General features: G+C 40.1%; 1 protein-coding gene and 1 non-coding gene across 21 annotated transcripts in view; one reads left to right on the top strand and one right to left on the bottom strand.

The window, feature by feature from the left end:
* The window catches only part of Myo9a (myosin IXA), a 305,400-nt gene that overhangs the window by 36,665 nt on the left and 254,694 nt on the right, over positions 1-14,041 (top strand). For 11 of the 20 annotated variants that reach the window (XM_013076164.3, XM_021236975.2, XM_013076163.3 and 8 more), the window contains exon 1: positions 32-450. The exons of 5 other annotated variants lie outside the window; for them this stretch is intronic. The gene's annotated coding sequence lies outside the window, so the exon portion shown is untranslated. 4 more of the 20 variants (XM_013076162.3, XM_021236974.2, XM_087198927.1 and 1 more) reach the window with 3 other exon arrangements.
* Positions 5,614-5,720, bottom strand: LOC147821868 (U6 spliceosomal RNA). Its single transcript, XR_015446531.1, has one exon. It is a non-coding gene; the product is annotated as a U6 spliceosomal RNA (small nuclear RNA).

Genomic DNA, 14,041 nt, shown 5'->3' with positions numbered 1-14,041 from the left:
GGGCCGGCAGGAGGGGGCGTGGGAGGTAAGTGCGCGCGCGCCTGCAGCCGAAGAGTCGCGTGGGGCGGGGCCGCGTGCGTGGGGCTGGGGGCGCCCGGGCCGGAGCTGACGACGGACGCGGCGGCGGTTGCTGGTGGCTGCGGAGAGTCCTAACTGGACCGTAAGGGGCGGTGGGGGCCGAGGCAGTGGCCGCACGGGCTCAGGCGAAGGTCCTGCGCGTGCTCCCCTGGCGAGAGCCTGCCCGACCGGGCGGAGTCTGTCTGACAGGGCGGGGGATGCGCGGCAGTCTCCCGCCTGGACCCTGAGGCGGCTGGGCCCACCCTACCGGAACCGTCCGGCCCGCCGTGGCCTCCGCCTCGGCCGCCTGCCCGTCCCGACCCTGAGGCCAACCGCGGGAGGCGGCTTCCGCTGAAGAAGAGGGGGCTGTGCGGCCCCGCGACGGGGCCCGAGGTAAGACCAGCCCCGGCGGCCCCGGCCCGGCCCACGTCTCCGTGTAGCTCCTTGGATCCCGCAGGGCTGCCCCGCCCCGTCCCGACGGAGACGCCCCGCGGTCGGGGCTGCCCGAGTCTCGCGGACGCCAGAGCTCGGCCCGGATCCCTCGGGACTCCACCCCTTGCATCCTCCTTTGGCGGGACCCCTTGCAGCCTCCTCCCAGCCCCGCGGCGACTCTGTCATCTACTCCGGCCACCCGGTTAGAACCTCCCCCGAGTCTCCCCGGACTCTGATGCGTCTAACACGGCCACGACCGCTCCCTAAGCCGCTGCTGTCCCCAGTTCCCTGCACCCCCCCGCCCCCCAAATCCGCCGCTCACCCCCGCCCGCCCTCTTAGTAAGACGCGCTCCTCCCACCCCCGTGTCTCTAGTTGCCCGGCCGCTAGCTCTTCCCCTACTCGCCGCCTCTTTCTGATAGCCCGTGTCGCGATGCTCCTGAGACACTATCGGAGACTCGGGCCTCTTCCCTCAACCCACTGTAGGTACCACGCAGACTCCTTCTCAAGCAGGCTTTATCTCTCTCTCCAGCCGAGAACCTGTCTTTGGTTGAAAGGGCTTTGTTATGTAATCCTGAGGGGGCTGTTTGCTGAATCTAGTATATTCTCCCCAGTGGGGCGTTAGGGACCGACTGAGACTCAAGCTTGAAGGGGTTGAGCTGATGGCTAAAAAAGGAGGGAGAGGAAAGAGCGAAGCATAGGGCAGGGTGGGTGTGAGCCATTGTGAGGTCACATAGCCTGCTCCTCTTCTGTAGAACGAATGAAGTATCCCAGATCTGACCCTTGAGGGGCTTCTGTAAGGATGAAGTCACTGGACACTCATGAATGTACAGTAACTGTCTCCATTCCTTACTGCACCTCCTTGTAGATTTCTCTAGATATTTTGTACTAGTTTTGAAAGATACTGAGGGACCTGTTTTGGATTTGCTATTTTCCAATTTAAGATTTGTAGCTGTCCTTAATCCTGAAGATTTTAATACCATTTTTAATAATTTTCTTCCACCTGGTGCTGCTGTCTTCTCCAAAGAGCAAGTACAAAAGTCATGCCGTGCTCCATGATGTTACCAGCTGCCTTTTCGGTGGTAGTGAAATATTGAATAAAATGTTGAAGTTGTATTCCTGAGCTGTCAAGAAGGAATTGTAATGTTACATCAAATGATCAGTGCATATTTTTGCCGTGGTATGGGGATGAAAGGTAAAAGGTCTTTGTAGTCAGTACTTTCAATTTTTAACTTTCTTTCTTGTGGAACAGAGGGAGGAAGGCATGTTGAAATTACCTACAGATAGTAACTAGACAGTATAAAAATCAAAAGGGTCAACATGTAGTAAAAAATTTCTTTCTCCTTTATTCTCCAGCCTCCTTTTATTCTGTCTCTAGAGCCACCACTATTTTCAGCTACTTGTGTGTCCTTCTTGTGATAGTTCCAGCATCTAGAAGCTTATAGTTAAAACATGCACACCACGTTCAAGTGGTCCTGTACTGTACTCTGTATATAGCTTGTTTTTTTTAGAACTAACACTAGTTTCTAGGGATCATTGGATAACAGTACATGTGGAAGTGCCTGCCTTATTTACAGGCAGCCTAGTATTCCATTCTGACGGACTTGAGGTTTTTTTCAATCTTTTGCTCTAACAGTGTTGTATGCTTATTTATATATATATTTATTTATTTTTTGGTACTGGGGATCGAACTCGGGACCTTGTGCTTGCGAGGCAGGCAGTGGAACCACTGAGCTAAATCCCCGGCCCTGTGTGCTTCTCTTTTAAAAGCATCAGATGTTATGTGTGTGTTTAGGTACTTTTCATGATTTGAAAAATATCCATGATGATTCTTTTATATTGAACCTACAAAAAGATATAATTAAATTTCTCATTAAACTTCTGAGCTAGTACTGGTGGGGCTAGTTTTGGAGTAATTGTAGTCTTTATCAGATAGATTATTGAAAGATTTAAAACAGGTGACTGAAAATGATCAGATTTGCATTTTAAATCCCTGGATGCTGTAATGAGGGTGGATTTAAGCATAGATATGGCTAGAGGCCGGAGCATCAGGAGGGTTAATCCAAGCTAGTAATAATGGATCTGAGCTTGAGTTTTCATAGTTTGTAGGAGTTGGTGATTTGATTAGATTTGAGGTGGAGAACAAGGTACGTAAAGGACATGATACAGGTTTCAACTGCCTTTCACTGGGGTGGGGAACCTTATGAAAGAGTAACTTTTTAAAAACTTTTAATTTTATTGGTACGTGTTTGTAGTACATAATGATCACATTCATCATGGGGAATTTGTGCATGTACATATCTTAATTCTTTTTTACATTCCCTTTTTCTCCCCTTCCTCCCCCATCCCTCCATCTCTTGGTTTATTTTTATTTTTCATTAGGTTTATTGGTACATTTTAGATAGACAATACAGTTACATTCATCATTGAGAACTTGTATCTTTACATGATGTATCTTGGTTCTTATTTTTATTCTCATTCCTCTGCCCTCCCTTCCACCCCTCTAGATTTAGTTTTGTTTGTTTTGGTACCGGGGATTGAATTTAGGACCTTGTGCTTTCGAGGCAGTCGATGGCACCACTGAGCTAAATCCCCGGCCCTTCTCTTGATTTATTTTTATTATGTTAAGAATCAGGACCTGTAACACCAGCACTTCCGAAAGCTGAGGCAGTAGGATCACAAGTTTGAGTCCAACCTGGCCAATTTAGTGACTTAGTGAGAGCTTGTCTCACAGATAAAGAAAATGGCTGAGGATGTAGCTCAGGGTGAAAGCCCTGGGTTCAGTCCTCAGTACCACCACCACCACCACCACCAAAAATATCCACTGTTTAATATATAACTTTTTTTCCTTTAGTTGATTTAGTGGTGTCCACTTCATAAGGGAAATGAGTAAACTTTTTTTTTTTTGGAGATGAGAGGGAAGTCTCACTATATTGCCCGAGCTGCTCTTAAACTCTTGGGCTCAAGCAATCCTTTTGCCTCAGCCACTCTCAGGTGGGATGATTGTTAAGTGTGTACCATCATGCCTGGCTCAATGTAGGGTTTGTTTTTTTTTTTTTTGTACCGGGGATCAAACTTGGGACCATGTGCTTGCGAGGCAGGCAGTGAAAGCACTGAGCTAAATCCCCGGCCCTCAGTGTAGGTTTTTAAAAGAAGTATAGCCTCAGTAGAAATTAGTTATATAAACCCCATTATTCCTAATCATTTGAATTGTACTATGTAGATGTTTGTTCAACCCTTAATGTGTATAAAGTATATGAAGTTTGAAATATGGTTTGCCAAAAATACTAAGGTTTTCACTTTGAATGATTTTTAGGTCTGTGAACTTAGTTTGAAATAAATATTAGTCAAAGACTTTTCAAATATCTTTAAAGCACAGCATCATATTGATTCATAAGTCTAGAACTATTTTGTAAAGCTCCTGTTTCTGCTTTGTACCTCTGTTACTGCCTAATGGACATCTCCATTTGGCTTCACATTTCACAAGTGCTTCAATCCAAAAATACACAAAACATAACTTTTCTACCTCTCTTTTGCCCAAAGCTGTGTGTGTGCACTTGTGCATGTGCTGAACAAAATTTTTGCTTCTTCCTGATTTTCTTGGTTAATGACACCGCTCTGTCTTCATAAAGTCTTTAGGAACCCGTGAATCATCTTCCACGCCAGGCTGAACATCACTACTAACATGCAGTTTGCTACTGAATCTTGCACACACTTTCTTGTGGTATTTCAGATTATACCTTTTTTCTTATCTTTAATTTATGTTAACTAAAAATACCTGTTTTTTTTTTTTGTGTGTGTGTGTGTGTGTGTGTGTGTGGTACTGGGATTAAATCCAGGGCCTTCCTATTGTGTTACATCCCCAGCCCCATTCAAAAAAACTTTTTCTTTTTCTTTTGAGACAGTGTCTTGAACTCACTGTAGCCTGTAGTCCAGGCTGGCCTCAAACTTGCAGTGATACTCCTGCCTCAGCCTCCTGAGTGCTAGGATTAAAGGCCTGTGCCACCTCACCTGGTAAAAAAATTTTTTTTTTTAAGTTTTGAGACATCTTGCCTAGTTGCTCATGTGGGGCTGGAACTTTGCATTCTTCCTGCCTCAGCCTCCCAGAGTGCTGGGCTTACAGGTGCATAGCACTACACCTGGCTCTTGGGCTTCTGTAATATTTTCTATGTGGTCTTCTTGTCTGTCTTCTGCCTCTTGTGTTTTTATGCCCTCTCTTTGTACTACTGTCAAAGTGAGTGTTCTAAAATGCTCTTTTATTTAAGCCCTTTCAGTTGCAAAGAAGGAGACTCAAGTTACCTTAAGTAATGGAGCGCTATTTGAAAGGAAACATATACATGTATGAGAGCCTAGGAAAAGGAAAACAACTGGGTTTCAAGAACAGTAACCTAGTAAATAAAGCTGGAAGCAGAGAGGACAGATTTCTCTTTATTTTTTTTTGCAGCCTGGGGATTGGTTTGGTACTGAGTTATACACCCAGTCCCCGGTTTCGCTTTAGTGTTCTATTGTTAATTTCTCTTCTTGGTTTTGGTACCGGTATCAAACTTGGGTCCTTGTGCATGCACAGCAGGCGGCGAAATCACAGAGCTAAATCCCAGGGCCCTGTTAACTTCTCTTCTTACTCTTTCTCTTTGGCTTATTCTTTCTACTCTAGTTTTTCCTGTCTCTGTAGCTTCCATTTATTCCTAACTTGTGCTCCTTAAATTTCTCTGTCACTACATTGTCATCATCCTGCCTGCTGGCTGCTATCTTTTTAACTTTATCTTCTGAGCTAATTTCTTTCTCCTTAGAATTTTCTGTCCTGAAGTCCCAAGAAACAGTTTCTTTGACTTAGCTCTTTTTCTCATTGGCTGCTAGCAAACCTGTGTTTGGGATAGGTGACTACTCTTGGCTATTTGTTGTCACCAGTGGGGCAGGATTATAGTGGTAAAAAGTATGGAGCAATGTGCCAAGTAATTTCCCATAGAGTGGAGTTGTGAGTCTGGCAGGCACCATAATTGACAGGTATAGTGCAAATATAAATATCATTGTCCTTTCCAGTTGAAAGATCTTCAGTGTTTAGGGGATAAAGTTTAAACAATAGCATAGCACGTATATGAGATTATTCATTATCTGACTTTTTTTTTTCCAATATGGAATGCTTCAGGAATTTGTGTGTCATCCTTGGGCAGGGGCCTTGCTAATCTTCTCTGTATCGTTCTAATTTTAGTATATGTGCTGCTGAAGTGAGCACTGTGATCTGGCACTTGTCATATTTTTCTTCTTTTGTTCCCGTTCCTTAAATTCTTTAATGTACTTTTATTGAATTTTGACTTCCTCTCATGTAAAATGCTTTGTCTTTGTCAGTGTGTCCTCTTACTCTTTGTCTTTACTTGGCTAATTTGTATCTGGCCTTTAGGACTCAGTTTAGGTGTAGCTTCTTCAGGAGGGTTTCCTTTATCCTCTGGATTAAGTTATATACAGTACTACTCCTGAGTGCGTCTGGAGCATGTGCTACTTATTTCTCTTAGCTCTCTTTGTGGAAAAAATTGCTTAATTACATATTTGATTATTTTCTCCACTAGGATTTAACTTTGCTAGAGGGGACGATATCAGTGTTCTATAGTAAGCTAGGTTTTTAGATTGAGGTTTTTATTTTTTTGGTACCGGGAATCGAACTCACGACCTTGCGCTTGTGAGGCAGGTGCGGTGCCACTGAGCTAAATCCCTGGCCCTAGATTGAGGTATTTTTAAAATACAAGCTCCTAAACCTACCAGGGGGTTATGTCATGATAAATCCAGTATGAGTTGAAAATTCATTTATTGTCCTCACCTATTGAACATGACACCTGGCAACGTAGTGCCCAGAGTATTGGTTGTTTACCCTTGTGTGGCTGACTGAGACCTGGGACCTGCTGTCTCTACCTAGCATTGCAAGAGAGAGAATCATACTGGATTTCCCTAGCCTGGGAAAAGAGAAAAATTCAAAGTTTGAAGTACTGTATCTATTGAATGCCTATTACTTTTTTTTCCCCTCCAGTACTAGGGATTGAACTCAGGACCTTTTGCTTGTGAGGCAGGTGCGGTGCCTCTGAGCTAAATCCCAGGCCCTGAATGCCTATTATTTTTGTACCATCATAAAGTTGTAAAATGATAAGTTGAACCATTCTAAGTTTGTGATTGAATACAAAAATTACACAGATAATAATAAATGTACAGCTGAGTGAATTTTCACCAAGTATACACATCAGTGTAACCAACATCTACATTAAGATACATAATATTACTAGAACTCTACAAGCTACCTGATGTCCTCTTCTAGTCACTAATAGAGGATTAGTGGTAAAGTAACTTTTTTTTTTTTTTTGGTACCACGGATCGAACTTGGGACCTTGTGCTTGTGAGGCAGGCAGCGGAACCATTGAGCTAAATCCCTGGCCCTAAAGTAATTCTTTTTTTTTTTGGTACCGGGGATCGAACTCGGGACCTTCTGCTTTTGAGGTAGGTGGCGGAACCACTGAGCTAAATCCCCGGCCCGGTAAAGTAACTCTTAATGAGCAAGTTTCTCTGAATATTTTGAATGTATCTTTAAACTTACAAGGGGGATAGGTATCAGAATTTTGTTTCTATGGAAAGAACATATAACTTGTAGAAACACAATTTTGACATTTTTATGCAGTAGACAAGTTGAAAATTAGACTGGTATTTTGATATTTAGTTGTGGGATGTTGGTGTTTAAAAAGTTTGCTTGTTTGTAAGTTTAATATTTTGGAGTGGTGAGTGGTAAAAATATGATAGATCAGGGCCGGGGATTTAGCTCAGTGGTTTCGCCGCCTGCTGCGCAAGCGCAAGGACCTGAGTTCCATCCCCGGTACCAAAAAAAAAAAAAGATCAAAGTATTTACTAAAAGTGGCCTGTTATTTATTTATTTATTTATTTATTTATTTATTTATTTATTTATTTATTTTAGACAAGGTCTTGCTATGTAGTTCAAGCTGGCCTTGAACTCACCGTATAGCCCAGGCTGGCTTTGAACTCCTGTCTATCCTCCTGGCTCAGCCTCCCCAGTGCTGGGATCACAGGTGTGGATTATCACACCTATGCCTTATGTCCAATTAAGGGGAGAAAATATAGACTTACACTAGATTTTCAGTAGACTTGGGTTCCAGTTCCAGCCTTATACCATATGAGCTGTCATTTTTGAGCAAGTTGCTTAACATTTCTGAGTTTCAAAATGTTCAGCTCTCACTGGACATGGTGATGCATTGCCTGTAATGCCAGCACTTGGGAGTCTGAGGCAGGAGGATCACTGCAAGTTTGAGGCTGGCCTGGGGTGCATAGTGAGTTCAAGGCCAGCCTGAATAATGAGACTTTGTCTCAAAAAACAAAACAAAAAACGTTCCACTCTCATGTGGAGATAGTAGTACAAGATTATTGTTAAACATCATCATCATTTTTTTTTTTTTTTTTGAGATAAGCTCTTGTTATGCTGCCCAGGCTGGTCTTGAATTTCTTGCCTCAAGTGATCCTTCTGCCATAGCCTCCCTAGTATAGCTGGGACTGCAGGTGCACACCACTGCACCTGGCTAGAGTTAAACTTAGGTAAAGTACCAAGCACAGAGTAGACACTTGACAAATCTTTTACTCCTTGAATATGTCTTTCTTTGTGTTAAATATGAGATCAAGAATTTTAAAATTTCATTTAGAACAAATGACTAGTCAAAGTTTATTAATAGAAGTAAATATTAGGATAGTCTACTAGTTGTCTTTCAAGTTTAATTGTATTTTTCAGTTCGAAATGTTTCAAAGTAATACTTTTATTGGTATCTTTGTATATAAGATTAATGGATGTTACAGTGATTTAGATTCAGTGTGAGATGTCATAACAAGCTGTATTCTATTTGCCAATGACAAACATTCCTTGAATCATTGACAGAATTTAGTACTATTGCTATTTGTAGTGTGTTAAATATTTGTTTGAAATCTGTTTACTTTTATTGATTAGATGATAGTGGGCTGAGTAATCTCTGGATTTTTTTTAATGTAAGGGAGAACATTCTTCAAGTGACTGTAGACATATATTTATAGATGACTTATTTTTATTTTTTATTAAGTTTATTGGTACATTTGACTTATACATAATGATCACATTCATCATAGGGAATTTGTACCTGTACATATGTGTCTTGGTTCTTATTTTTTCTAGTTCATCTTCCCTCCTTTCAATCCCTTTTCCCCTCCTATAAATGATTTTTAGATGGTATTTTTTCTTATTTACTTTTTTTTGTATTAAATTCTTTTATTGGTACATTGTAGGTATACAACACAATTACATTTTCTTATTTACTTTTGCAACTTTACCTTCTTTTAATTCTCTTTCTGCCCCTTTCCAACTTTATTATGATAAAATGCTTGAAAAATGTTGAACAGTTGAAAGAAGAGACGAGAGAACACTAATATATCTACCACTTAGATTCAAAAGTTAGGGATAAGGGCTTAGCTCAAAAGTAGAGTGCAGATTTGATTTCCGGCACCAAAAAACCAAAAGTTAACCTATGCCATCCATATTTGCTTTATTGTTCTTTTATCTACTGAACCTTTTGAAATTAAGTTGTAAATATCACGACAAGTTTACCTCAAAATACTTTAATATATATTTCTTAAATACATTCTTCATATCATAAAAGTTCCATTACCAACATCTAGGAAAAATGATGATTTCCCCAGTAACATTTAATATTCAGTCTATATTTGAGTTTTTTCTAAAATAATGTTTAAATCAGAATTCAGTTAAATGTTTTTGCATTTTATTTGATTCTCTTTTAATCAAGAACAATTCCTTCTCACATTTCCCTTCCCTATGATACTGCAATTTCTTCGAAGAGAGAAGATCATTTACCTTGTAGAATGGCCTGTTTTCTAGTTACCTGATTGTGCTATTGTTTAACTTGTTCTTCTGGTCTCTGTATATCCTGTAAACTGGAAGTTATGTTTTATTTTTATTTTTTATTTATTTTTTTTGAAAGAGGGTCTCTCACTATGCAGCTCAGGGTGGCCTTGAACTCACTATGTAGCCTAAGCTCAAGCCTCAGATTTGCGTGGTGACCCTCATGCTTCAGCCTCCTGAGTGCTGGGATTACAGGCATGCACCAACATGCCGGCTCCTCAATACTTTTAGAATCCTTTGTGGAATCTTAGTTAATTGAAGGTTACAAAAATAATTATGTTTTTAATTCTGTCATTTATTCTCTGTCTGTGTCTCTGTGTCTCTGTGTCTCTGTGTCTCTGTGTCTCTCTGTCTCTCTGTCTCTCTGTCTCTCTGTCCTGAAATTGATCCCAGGGTTTTCTCACTGAGCTACAGTGCTCAGTTAGGTGGGGCTCTAATTTGCAGTGCTCCTGCCTCAGCCTTCTAGGTAGCTGGGATTACTGTAATTCTTTTACATTTATTAGCTGTCATGCTTTCTTTAACAAGAGTCTTATGACATCAATTAGAAGTGAACTACAGTTTCTGCTAAAATGGAAGGGTAAATGCTTAATTTCTTTTTCTGTCTAACTTTCAGAGTGAAAATTAGTGGTGTAGATGGTCATCTACAATTGTGGCAAATGAGGTTTTTAATAGTTTCATGTTTTGTGTTACGGTGGTTTAGAGACATTGTTCTTTGCTCAAATGAGGACAGTGGGAGCCCTTTCAAGCAGGTTGAATTCATTAGTGTTTGAGTAATTCCTGCACAAAAAAGGGGCCCACTCTACCGCCGACCAAGGCTAAACCCCTTACCTTCATCCTTTGCTTTTTTTTTTTTGGTACCAGGGATTGAACCCAGGACCTTGCACTTGTGAGGCAGGCGAGGTGCCACTGAGCTAAATCCCTGGCCCTTCAGTCTTTCCTTTTATGTACATGATACCTTGCTCCGTGTGGTGGTGCAGGCCTTTAATTACAGCACTGTAGGAGGCTGAGGCAGGAGGATAGCTAGCTCAAGCCCAGAGTGGGCAACTTAGTGATTTAGTAAGACCCTATCTCAAAATGCAACTTAAGGATTGGGGATTTAGCTCAGTAGTTCTGTGCCTGCCTGGCAATCAGGCCAGGTCCTGAGTTCAATCCCGCCCCCCCTCCCCCCCCAGGAAGAAAAACAAAAACAAAATGCAAATTAAAACAGCACTGAAATTCCATCTTACTTCAGAAAGAGTAGCTTTCATCAAGAAATCAAACAATAAATGTTGATGAGGGGAACCCTCACCATTGTTGAACTGTTGTTGGTAGGAATGTAAACTAGTACAACCACTATGGAAATCATAGAGAATCACCAAATTTATAATCATCAAAAAATTAAAAATAGTAATTCCGTTTGACCCAGCTATTCCTTCTTCTAGGTATCTTCCCAAAAGAATTAAAGACATCATATTACAATGATACATGCATACTCATGTTTATAGCGGTACAACTCATAGTAGCTTAATCTTAGAAGCAGCCTATATGTCCATGAAGAGATGAATGCATAAAGTATGGTATTTACATACCATGGAGTATTATTGTGCAATAAAGAAGGATAAACTTGAGTCATTTGTAGGAAAATGGATGCACCTTGAGACCATAAGTGAAATGAATCAAACACATGAGCTTAAATATCTCTTAGGAGAAACCCAATAAAGAAAGAACAAAAATTAGGTAATAGGAAACAGGGAGATGGTATTTTGTAAAAGTAAAGGTGATCAAGAGATGGAGGGAGGGTTGAAGGAGGATGAAAGGGGAAGGGGATGAAACAAAATTAAGACATGTTATATTACATGTGCCAGCTCCCCAGGGTGAATGTAATTATTACATACTGAAAACGTACTAAAAAAAAGAAACCTATCTCAGAAAGGTGGAGAGGGGCTGGGAAGCCTTGGGATGCAGCTCAGTGCTAAGGTCGTCCTTTATCACAAAACACAACAAAAACAACAAAAATGATTTATTTGGATTTCTTTTTGTTGTTAAGGTGTATCCCACTAAGGATATGCTTACTGTTAGGAGTACTATGTTCAGAAGTCACTTGGAAGGAAATCTTTATTTCCTCAGTGTGATTGTTACCAGCTTACTAGGCAGTTGGGGTCATTTATTTTTCATTTCAGTGTTTGCTTCTCTTGTTTTTAAATTTTATTCTTTGGGGTTTTTTTTGTTTTTTTTTTTTGGTACCAGGGATCGAACTCACGACCTTGCTCTTGCAAGGCACGTGTGGTGCCACTGAGCTAAATCCCTGGCCCTAAATTTTATTTTTTGAATAGAAAAATAATCCCATAGTTCAAAAGAAGAAACTAAATGAAAAGATACTTAGGAATTTGACTTTCATCCTCATGTCTTCCACTTTGTTTTCTTGCTTCCCTGTTATAGGTAACAATTTTTGTATTCTGATTGTTTTAATGTTTTTCTTCTAAAAATAAGATATATGTGTATTCTAAAGGTACCATACTGTAGGTACTATTTTATGTTTTTTTCTTTTTTCGTTCCTACTCAGTGTATTTTGGCGATCACCCTGGATTGATATGTAAAGATACTTATTTATTTATTTTTGGTACTGGGGATCGAACTTAGGACCTTGTGCTTGCGAGGCAGGCGGCGGAGCCACTGAGCTAAATCCCTGGACCAATACTTCTTATTCTTTTTGTATGGATATATAATATTCTACTGTACGGGTGTATCATAATTTATTCAATGAATTTAGTTCTGATATATGTATATATATATTTGATCTTTTGAACTATGTCTAATTATGTTGTACCTATAAAAATAAAATAAATAAGTTTCTTCCCCAAGTAATTAACAAAGAGTTGATTTATTCCAGAGCACCTATAGTCAGGTGACTTTGTTGTGTTTTGTTGTTGTTGAGAGAATTTCAGGAGTGCTAGGAATATTATGCTTCCTGGCGACTTGAAGCATTGGAACTAAAAACCTGTTTTGGATGTTTTTATGTAAGGATGTGTATATTCTGTCCTCTGTTTTCTTCCACAACCTCTCCTGCTCATTCTTTTTTCATCAACTTTAACTCCTCAGTCTTGAAGATATAGGATTCTAAGCATTCACTACACACCTACTTACAGGGTAGTAAGGCAGATAAAGTGTGTACTATGAGTGGAAGAGGTAAGAGATTAGGAAAATACAAAAAGAGAGAGACAGAGGCAGACAGACAGACCTGGTGAGACACAAGGAACTCAAGCTCTGGGGCCTGTGGACTAGAAATGGAAAGTTAGGGAAACTTATATCTAAATTGTCTTTTACTCTAGTGATTGAATGGAATTTCATTAATTTCTTTATTCCTTTATTTTTGGTACCGGGGATTGAACTCGGGACTTGCACTTGCAAGGCAGGCAGCGAAACCACTGAGCTAAATCCCCAGCCCCATTTCTTTAATTTATTGAACAAAATGTTTGAGTATTTACCATGAGCAAGTTGCTGTGGTAGGCATTAGAGGATACAAAATATTATGTAATTATTGCAAACTAGGTACTATACCAGGCTTACTTATGTTGCCTTATTATATTAAATTCCCATTGCAATCTTACGCAGTTGTTTTTTTCCTTTTTACTTATATGTACATGAGCATGTTTAGTAAAACATGCATAGTTTAAAGAAAAGTATGAAATATTTGTGTTGTCATTGTCCAGGCCAGTAAATCAGAAATGTCCCTTCCTAAATATCTTCTTCCCCTTGTCATTGTCTCCCTGTCCCCATTTGTGGAAGTAGTTAGTATTCTGACCTTTGTGACTATCATTTTCTTTGTTTGCTTCATAATTTTAAGTGCCAGCAGTATCCTTAATGTAGTTGGCCTTGTTTTAAAAGTTTGACAGGTGGGGCCAGGGATTTAGCTCAGTTGTGCCACCTGCCTCGCAAGTGCAATGTCCTGAGTTTGATCTCCGGTACCAAAAAAAAAAAAAGTTTGACAGGAATAATACTGCATATATTTTATGCAGTTTAAGAAATTAATTCAGTATTAGTGAAATTATTTCTGGTTGTTGTAGTTAGCCATAATTAATTGGCTTTTATTGTGGTAAAGTGATCCATTAGATTGTATGTTCATTTATTCTAGTTTTTAAAAAAAATTTTTTTTGAGGCAGGGTTTCCCTTTGTAGTTTGGGCTGGCTCTGAACTCACTAGCCCGAGCTGGCCTTGAACTTGAGGCTACTCTCCTGCCTCAGCCTCCTGAGTGCTGGGATTACAGGCGTGCACTATCACGCCTGGCTCAGTTTATACTAGTTTTGGTGGATATTTTATTTCAATTTCTTGCTGTTACCATGTAAGCAATGCAGTAGTGATTACTCCTGTATGTGTTTCATGTTTGCATGTTTGCAAATGTTTCTCCAAAATTCTTAGTAGTGGAATTGCTAGATCACAGGTATGTACATATCCAAACTGATGATGGCAAAGGTTTTCAGTTACTGTTTTAATTTACATTTTCATTGCTCTGGATCCCCCTGAACACTTAGTATTGGGAGACTAATTTTTGCCAGTCTGAAGTTTGTGATAGTATCTCAACATTTTAATTTTCATTTCCATGCTCTAGTGAAGTTGAACATCTTTTCAGTCATGAATTTCTTTTTGTAAAT

This window comes from Heterocephalus glaber, unplaced genomic scaffold, assembly GCF_053883595.1.
Source record: "Heterocephalus glaber isolate CG9 unplaced genomic scaffold, H.glaber_assembly_v1.0 deba00001689, whole genome shotgun sequence".
Classification (NCBI taxonomy): domain Eukaryota; kingdom Metazoa; phylum Chordata; class Mammalia; order Rodentia; family Bathyergidae; genus Heterocephalus; species Heterocephalus glaber.
Note: the sequence above shows the minus strand (reverse complement) of the source record. Positions and strands in the feature narration are given on the sequence as shown.